Source organism: Macrobrachium nipponense, chromosome 22, assembly GCF_015104395.2.
Source record: "Macrobrachium nipponense isolate FS-2020 chromosome 22, ASM1510439v2, whole genome shotgun sequence".
NCBI lineage: Eukaryota > Metazoa > Arthropoda > Malacostraca > Decapoda > Palaemonidae > Macrobrachium > Macrobrachium nipponense.
This window is the reverse complement of record NC_087213.1, coordinates 21958216-21965715: the sequence shown is the minus strand read 5'-3', so window position 1 is coordinate 21965715 and position 7500 is coordinate 21958216. Positions and strand designations below refer to the sequence as shown.

General features: G+C 33.0%; 1 protein-coding gene across 10 annotated transcripts in view; it reads right to left on the bottom strand.

Moving 5' to 3' along the window:
- LOC135198536 (uncharacterized) overlaps nucleotides 1-7500 on the bottom strand; it is a 358282-nt gene that overhangs the window by 261918 nt on the left and 88864 nt on the right. The window contains exon 4 of one of the 10 annotated variants that reach the window (XR_010310830.1): nucleotides 323-536. The exons of the other annotated variants lie outside the window; for them this stretch is intronic. The gene's annotated coding sequence lies outside the window, so the exon portion shown is untranslated. Of the gene's footprint in view, nucleotides 1-322; nucleotides 537-7500 lie in introns of those variants that run through there. 10 annotated transcript variants of the gene reach the window in all.

The following is a 7500-nucleotide window of genomic DNA, read 5'->3' as shown; positions in this document are numbered from 1 at the left end:
AAAAGGAATTTAAAAATGGCTGTTATGATATGATCAGCACAAAGCATTATGAATCTGAAATTTCGCGTGAACAAGGTGTTTTAGTCTTGAATCGGTAGATTCACGTGGTTAGTCATACGGGGAAGAACACTAAACAGATCCTCTACAGAATAAAAGATAATATTTTTCTCAAGATTTTGTCTGTCGTTTTATGTTACGTTTCTGAAGCCCTATTAATCTATCTGCGAGTTTAGCTTTTTCTCGAAATTGCTTATAATCCAAATGATTTTTTACGGGCAATATCATGACAGAGAGAGAGAGAGAGAGAGAGAGGTTGAAAGAGCAAATCAACAAATCGGCTCGGAGTGATTACGGCACCAGAACCTTCTAATGTAGCTTAAGTAGCCGTCCAGGTCTTCAATTAAGTGTTGGATCGAAGGCTCCCATGTACTCTGGTTCGCCAACTGTCTCTGATGAGGCTGAGGGCCTTACTTACTGCAATGATGAATGACTCGTTCGATTTGGGAATTACTGTCGTCTTTCATTTGTTATGGCACCTATAAAAGAAAGCAAAGGTCTTTATTTATCTATTTTGTTGTTGATTGCTCACAAGAAGTGGTAGGAATGATATATATAGTCTGGAAGACAAAGTGCATTGTCACCAGCGATGCCGTTTTTTCTTCATTGGCTATTAGCAGTGTTACCATAAGTAGTTCTGATTTTTTACGTTATTTATGATTTAATGGTTAGACAGCGTATTTTCGGATGTAGAATTATTTTCCGTGACGTAAAAAAAAATACGCGTCACTAGCTGAACATGAAGTATTTTTGACGAGGAAAAAAAAAGGATTTCAATATAATTCATTTTTATAAATAAGCAGGATATGTTTTATAACCTTATTTTCATAATAAAACATAAAAAGGCCAAGTGAAGAATTTTATTCCTCACCGCCGTGGCTGTGGTCAGAATATCCACGGAGTATTGCCAGATGTCACTAGAAAGCCACACTAGTAGACGAAATTCCTCAAAAACGGCATCACTGATATTCGTCACAGACAAAATAAGTCGAGGGAACACTGAAAAACAAATTCGTCTGGATGAGACATTTACAGAATCTTCCCAAATTCCTTCTGGCGCGTTTCCAGAGTCTACGAGATAAATAGTTTGAGAAATGTGTCTTTCCTTCTTTTTTTTTTCTTTTCTTGCTGACGTCTGGGTACCAACTCCTCCTTTCGAGGAAAGTTGAAAACTCGTCGAAAGGCGAATTGCGTCTCCGAAGTTTCCAGCTAAACCTGTCATTAACGACCCTGAATAGGAGGGCGATAACATATTTTGAGTATGGGAAGCAAATCTCTCATTTGACATTTTTAGGTAATGCTCAGTTTTATTGTCTATGTGTTTACGGTGTTTTTTTTTTTTTTTTTTTTTGCATGCTTTGTTATTAATTTCGTACTGGTGTTTCTTGTTTAACCTTATAAACATAAATGCGTTACAGTAAAATGCACTTATTAAAAAGAATGCGTTTACGTATTAGACGCATTATCTATTCGCTTTTGCTACAAGGATAGATCTCGGAGAAATGAAAAATCTTCGGTGACAATCTTAAGAGCAAGATTTATCTAACTAACAATTTTACATTATAAAGGTAATTGTTCGACTACCGTTTCTCCAAAACTCTTTGTCAGTCTGTCCATGACATTATGATGTAGTGGTTAGCGATCGCGGAACGAAGACTGACGAATTGACACATCCTCTGTAATCTAGCATGTCTATAGTGACCTAAGGCCTAATTGGTGAATCTGGTACATATCTGTTAGTGGACTGTTGTGGGTAGCAGGGGTGAAACTAACCATGAGACACTCGCTGTCTCTGTTACTATATCTGTTGCTCTTTATTGCGCAGGCACTGTAATGTTTTTATCCTGGTTTGCGATTACTCCACAATTTCAGCTTAGAATTTCACCTTCACAAAGCACGTTCTGTGAACTAATTAGCTTTGCAAGGAAAATGCTGAGATAACATCGTTGTCAGACTTACAAAGAAAAAAAAATTTTATTTTCCAGATTAATTCTATTATAAACTTTCACAAAGATATTACCAGCCTCTCGTATACCTTAATAATCATTAATGAGAAAATAAAAAACGGAAGACTTTATTTTGCGCTCAGCCAGTCGCATATACTCTCTTTTGGTCTCCTAAGAGGTCTCCGAGTCCAAATTAATCAAGTCAAGAATAAGCGAATATTGAAAGATTTTCTCTCACGATATTTTTGTAATTATTTTATGAAATCAGTCCCGAGAACGAAATTGCATGCTCTGTATCTTTTCGCTCTCATACATCAAAGAAAAACATCTTGCATTAATATTTGAACGGCGTTATATATTTTGTTATCTTTGAATTAAGAATTAAATGACCACGACTTACAGTGTATTCGTATCTTTGTTTCCAGTTGTCATTCTATACATTTTATAAATTTCCTTTTCGATAAATGGCAACATAACCACTCCCAAAAGTAACATCAGGAAGGAAACCAGGCGTGATCCGATAACCAGCTTACTTAGGACACGTGCAAGATTTTCCCTCACGCATAAGTAAACATTATATTCTTAATTTAACGTAAATTAAAACGTGCTAAAATCTATGGTCAAATAGATCCTTGTTTCACCAACGAAAATAAAAATTCCAAAAAGCACAGAATATTTTTTTTCTTGTGCAGCAAAATAAGACAACCTTTGTTAATTTTATATAGAAAATTTGAATTAATAACACATTCGTATGTATTCACTCCTTAAACCACGAAGAGAGAGAGAGAGAGAGAGAGAGAGAGAGAGAGAGAGAGAGAGAGAGAGAGGTATATTTCAAATACGTTTTTATAAAGACTATGTTTTTTCTTGTCATTATCGCTATATCGATATTAAAAAAGAATTATCGGATGATGTTGTAAAAATCTGAATTATTTCATGATAATACTTCAAGTTCCTTTCCAAAATATTCATCACTATTTCCGGTATTTGAGGAATTTTCTAATTAAAGCTTTAAAGATAAATATATATCAGATCCAATAGAGGTTCACACTAGTTTTCAAATTTATTAAATTTACAATGTTAAATAATTCTCCTTTTTAGGCATAATTACAAGCTCGCTTAGCAAATTCTATATTCTTTCCTTATTAAATACAGTGTTCTCATTTAAAAACCAGGACGCTCCCCCTCCTAGGCGCGTCCCCTCCCCCCCACACAAATAATAACATGCACAAAATGAAAGAAAACGCTTCAGCTTCATTGGAATGACTACAGTTATTGGTAATTGTTTCAGTAAGATTTAAATGCTAAACAGTTACCTATAACGACGTAATATCAAATAACGAAAACGGGCAATTATTAGTATAAATATTTTTGCCTCTTGCTGCGGGAGAAGGAATTTTTGTAAAACCATAGAATGTGGAAACTCAACATACTCAGAATTAGAACAAGGATTAAAGTGAATGAATCATCACACACAAAGACATACAACAGAGAGAGAGAGAGAGAGAGAGAGAGAGAGAGAGAGAATGCCTCCTGAATGGTTTCGCTCCTTCGGGCTAAGGGCTGACGGGTCGAAGTCCTCATTTCAAATTTATGAAGGTATACATTTCGTCTGAGTATTGACAGCAGCATAACTCAACTATTAGTGTTATTTTTATCTCTTTTTATAACCCAGTCGACACCCACAACAGCCAGGTAACAATACGCGACCTAATTCAGTTCTTAGTACAATAACCATAAAATAAATTTCTAAGGAAAAGCTTCCATATCGTGTACTCTAGTGTGCATTCGTATGTATCTGTGTATGTGTGTGTGCGTAAGAGAGAGAGAGAGAGAGAGAGAGAGAGAGAGAGAGAGAGAGAGAGAGAGAGAGAGAGCCTCCTTTCTTGAGGGCCTAATTAGAAGGAACCACCTAAAGGCAGCTTCAGAATAGGAAGGTAAAGTGTTAAGTAGGACAGTTAATTACGAGAAACATCTGCCTTCACTAATTCTAAGCTAACAAAATAATAATAATAAGGCTTCCCTGCTCTTAAATTTAAAACCTGTTATAACGCAGTATCGAACTTGGCATTTCTGTTAGAAATCACGGACATATTAATATATATATATATATATATATATTATATATATATATATATATATATATATATATATATATAGATTATTATATTATATTATATATATATAAAGGTTTTTGCCACGAAGGAAAAAAATGAAAAAGCGAAATAGCCAAGCACTGAGTAAAGGGTCGAACTAGACCGAAAGTGCTTGGCTATCTCGCTTTTCCTTTTTTTCCTTCGTGCAAAAAAACCTTTATTGTTTATACATAGCATCACGAATTATATACTTCGTGATCAAGTTATTCATATATATATATATATATATATATATATATATATATATATATATATATATAATATATATATGTGATATATATATATAATATATATATATATATATATATATATATATATATATATCATATATTCAGATACATATACCATATACATATCATATGTATAGATATATATGCTTAAAAATTCACAGTAGATGCACGTAACTTCATTAAATAAGCGAATACCATAGGAAAATGATAGTCAGAAATCCAAGCACTTTCGTCTTTACTAAGACATTGTCAAGGAGCGAATGTCTTAGTAAAGACGAAAGCGCTTGGATTTCTGACTATCATCTTCCTGTGGTATTAGCTTATGTATGCATATACATATATATATACTATATATATATATATATATATATATATATATACACACACACAGCACATTATATATATATATATATATATATATATATATATATATATTATATATATGATATAAAAGGTGGGACCCGTCACATTATACACTTTTGGAAGTGAAAGGAAAGGTATACCATTATCACTATAGTTTATTATATCAACATTTCAGAACTTCTACTATTGTGGCATTTTCAAACCTGATATTTACATACCGTACTACTGAAAATGACGCTGAAGCATCGATCCATACACAAAACTACAAGACAAATAAAACAAATTAAAAAAATGGGGAAAAGGCACCATCCATAATTAAACAATATTATGTTCGACAAGAACCCAGCAAAAGGAAGAAAGAAGGAAAGAAAGAAAAGATGACATAAGCAAGAGGCGAAGAGACAAACAATTGTTTAAAGGTTGCTTGAGTGTTCAGAGCTGAATCAGTCTTCTTCATGATTGTGGATTCTATTATATTGAGGTCATGTTCTCTTGAGGCTTCTCCTGTGGTAGAAAAGTCTTTACAGGTATTATTAATTTTGTCCTGTGGTAGAAAGTCTTTGCAGGTATTATTAATCTTGTCCTGTGGTAGAAAAGTCTTTACAGGTATTATTAATTTTGTCCTGTTGGCTAGAAGTCTTTGCAGGTGATTATTAATCTTGTCCTGTGGTTAGAAAAGTCTTTGCAGGTCTTTTTAATCTTTATTTTTTAATCCTGTGGTAGAAACGTCTTTATAGGTAATATCAATCTTGTCCTGTAATAGAAAAGTCTTTACAGGTATTATTAATCTTATCCTGTGGTAAAAAAGTCTTTATAGGCAATGTCAATCTTGTCCTGAGGTAGAAAAGTCTTTATTGGTAATATTAATCTTGTCCTGTGGTAGAAAAGTCTTTATAGGTAATATCAATCTTGTCCTGTGGTAGAAAAGTCTTTATATGTTAATATCAATCTTGTCCTGTGGTAGAAAAGTGTTCATAGGTAATATCAATCTTGTCCTGTGGTAGAAAAGTGTTCATAGGTAATATCAATCTTGTCCTGTGGTAGAAAAGTCTTTATAGGTAATATCAATCTTGTCCTGTGGTAGAAAAGTCTTCATAGGTAATATCAATCTTGTCCTGTGGTAAAAAAGTCTTTATAGGTAATATCAATCTTGTCCTGTGGTAGAAAAGTCTTTATATGTAATATCAATCTTGTCCTGTGGTAGAAAAGTCTTTATTGGTAATATCAATCTTGTCCTGTGGTAGAAAAGTCTTTATTAGGTAATATCAATCTTGTCCTGTGGTAGAAAAGTCTTCATAGGTAATATCAATCTTGTCCTGTGGTAGAAAAGTCTTCATAGGTAATATCAATCTTGTCCTGTGGTAGAAAAGTCTTTATAGGTAATATCAATCTTGTCCTGTGGTAGAAAAAGTCTTATAGTAATATCAATCTTTGTCCTGTGGGTAGAAAAGTCTTTATAGGTTTAATATCAATCTTGTCCTGTGGAGAAAAGTCTTTATAGGTAATCATTTTGTCCTGTGGTAGAAAAGTCTTTATAGGTAATATCAATCTTGTCCTGTGGTAGAAAAGTCTTTATAGGTAATATCAATCTTGTCCTGTGGTAGAAAAGTCTTCATAGGTAATATCAATCTTGTCCTGTGGTAGAAAAGTCTTTACAGGTATTATTAATCTTGTCCCGTGGTAAAAAAAGTCGTTATTGGTAATATCAATCTTGTCCTGTGGTAGAAAAGTCTTTACAGGTATTATTAATCTTGTACTGTGGTAGAAAAGTCTTTATAGGTAATATTAATCTTGTCCAGTGGTAGAAAAGTCTTTATAGGTAATATTAATCTTCTCCAGTGGTAGAAAAGTCTTTATAGGTAATATCAATCTTGTCCAGTGGTAGAAAAGTCTTTATAGGTAATATTAAATCTTTTCCAGTGGTAAGAAAAGTCTTATAGGTAATTATTATTAATCTTGTCCTGAGGTAGTAAAGTCTTTATAGGTAATATCAATCTTGTTCTGAGGTAGAAAAGTCTTTATAGGTAATATCAATCTTGTCCTGTGGTAGAAAAGTCTTTATAGGTAATATCAATCTTGTCCTGAGGTAGAAAAGTCTTTATAGGTAATATCAATCTTGTCTGTTGGTAGAAAAGTCTTTAATAGGTAATATCAAATCATTCTTGCCTGTGGTAGAAAAGTCTTTATAGGTAATATCAATCTTGTCCTGTGGTAGCAAAGTCTTTATAGGTAATATTAATCTTGTCCTGAGGTAGTAAAGTCTTTATAGGTAATATCAATCTTGTGCTGAGGTAGAAAAGTCTTTATAGGTAATATCAATCTTGTCCTGTGGTAGAAAAGTCTTTATAGGTAATATCAATCTTGTGCTGAGGTAGAAAAGTCTTTATAGGTAATATCAATCTTGTTCTGTGGTAGAAAAGTCTTTATAGGTAATATCAATCTTGTCCAGTGGTAGAAAAGTCTTTATAGGTAATATCAATCTTGTGCTGAGGTAGAAAAGTCTTTATAGGTAATATCAATCTTGTGCTGTGGTAGAAAAGTCTTTATAGGTAATATCAATCTTGTTCTGTGGTAGAAAAGTCTTTATAGGTAATATCAATCTTGTTCTGTGGTAGAAAAGTTTTTACAGGTAATATCAATCTTGTCCTGTGGTAGAAAAGTCTTTATAGGTAATATCAATCTTGTCCTGTGGTAGAAAAGTCTTTATAGGTAATATCAATCTTGTCCTGTGGTAGAAAAGTCTTTATA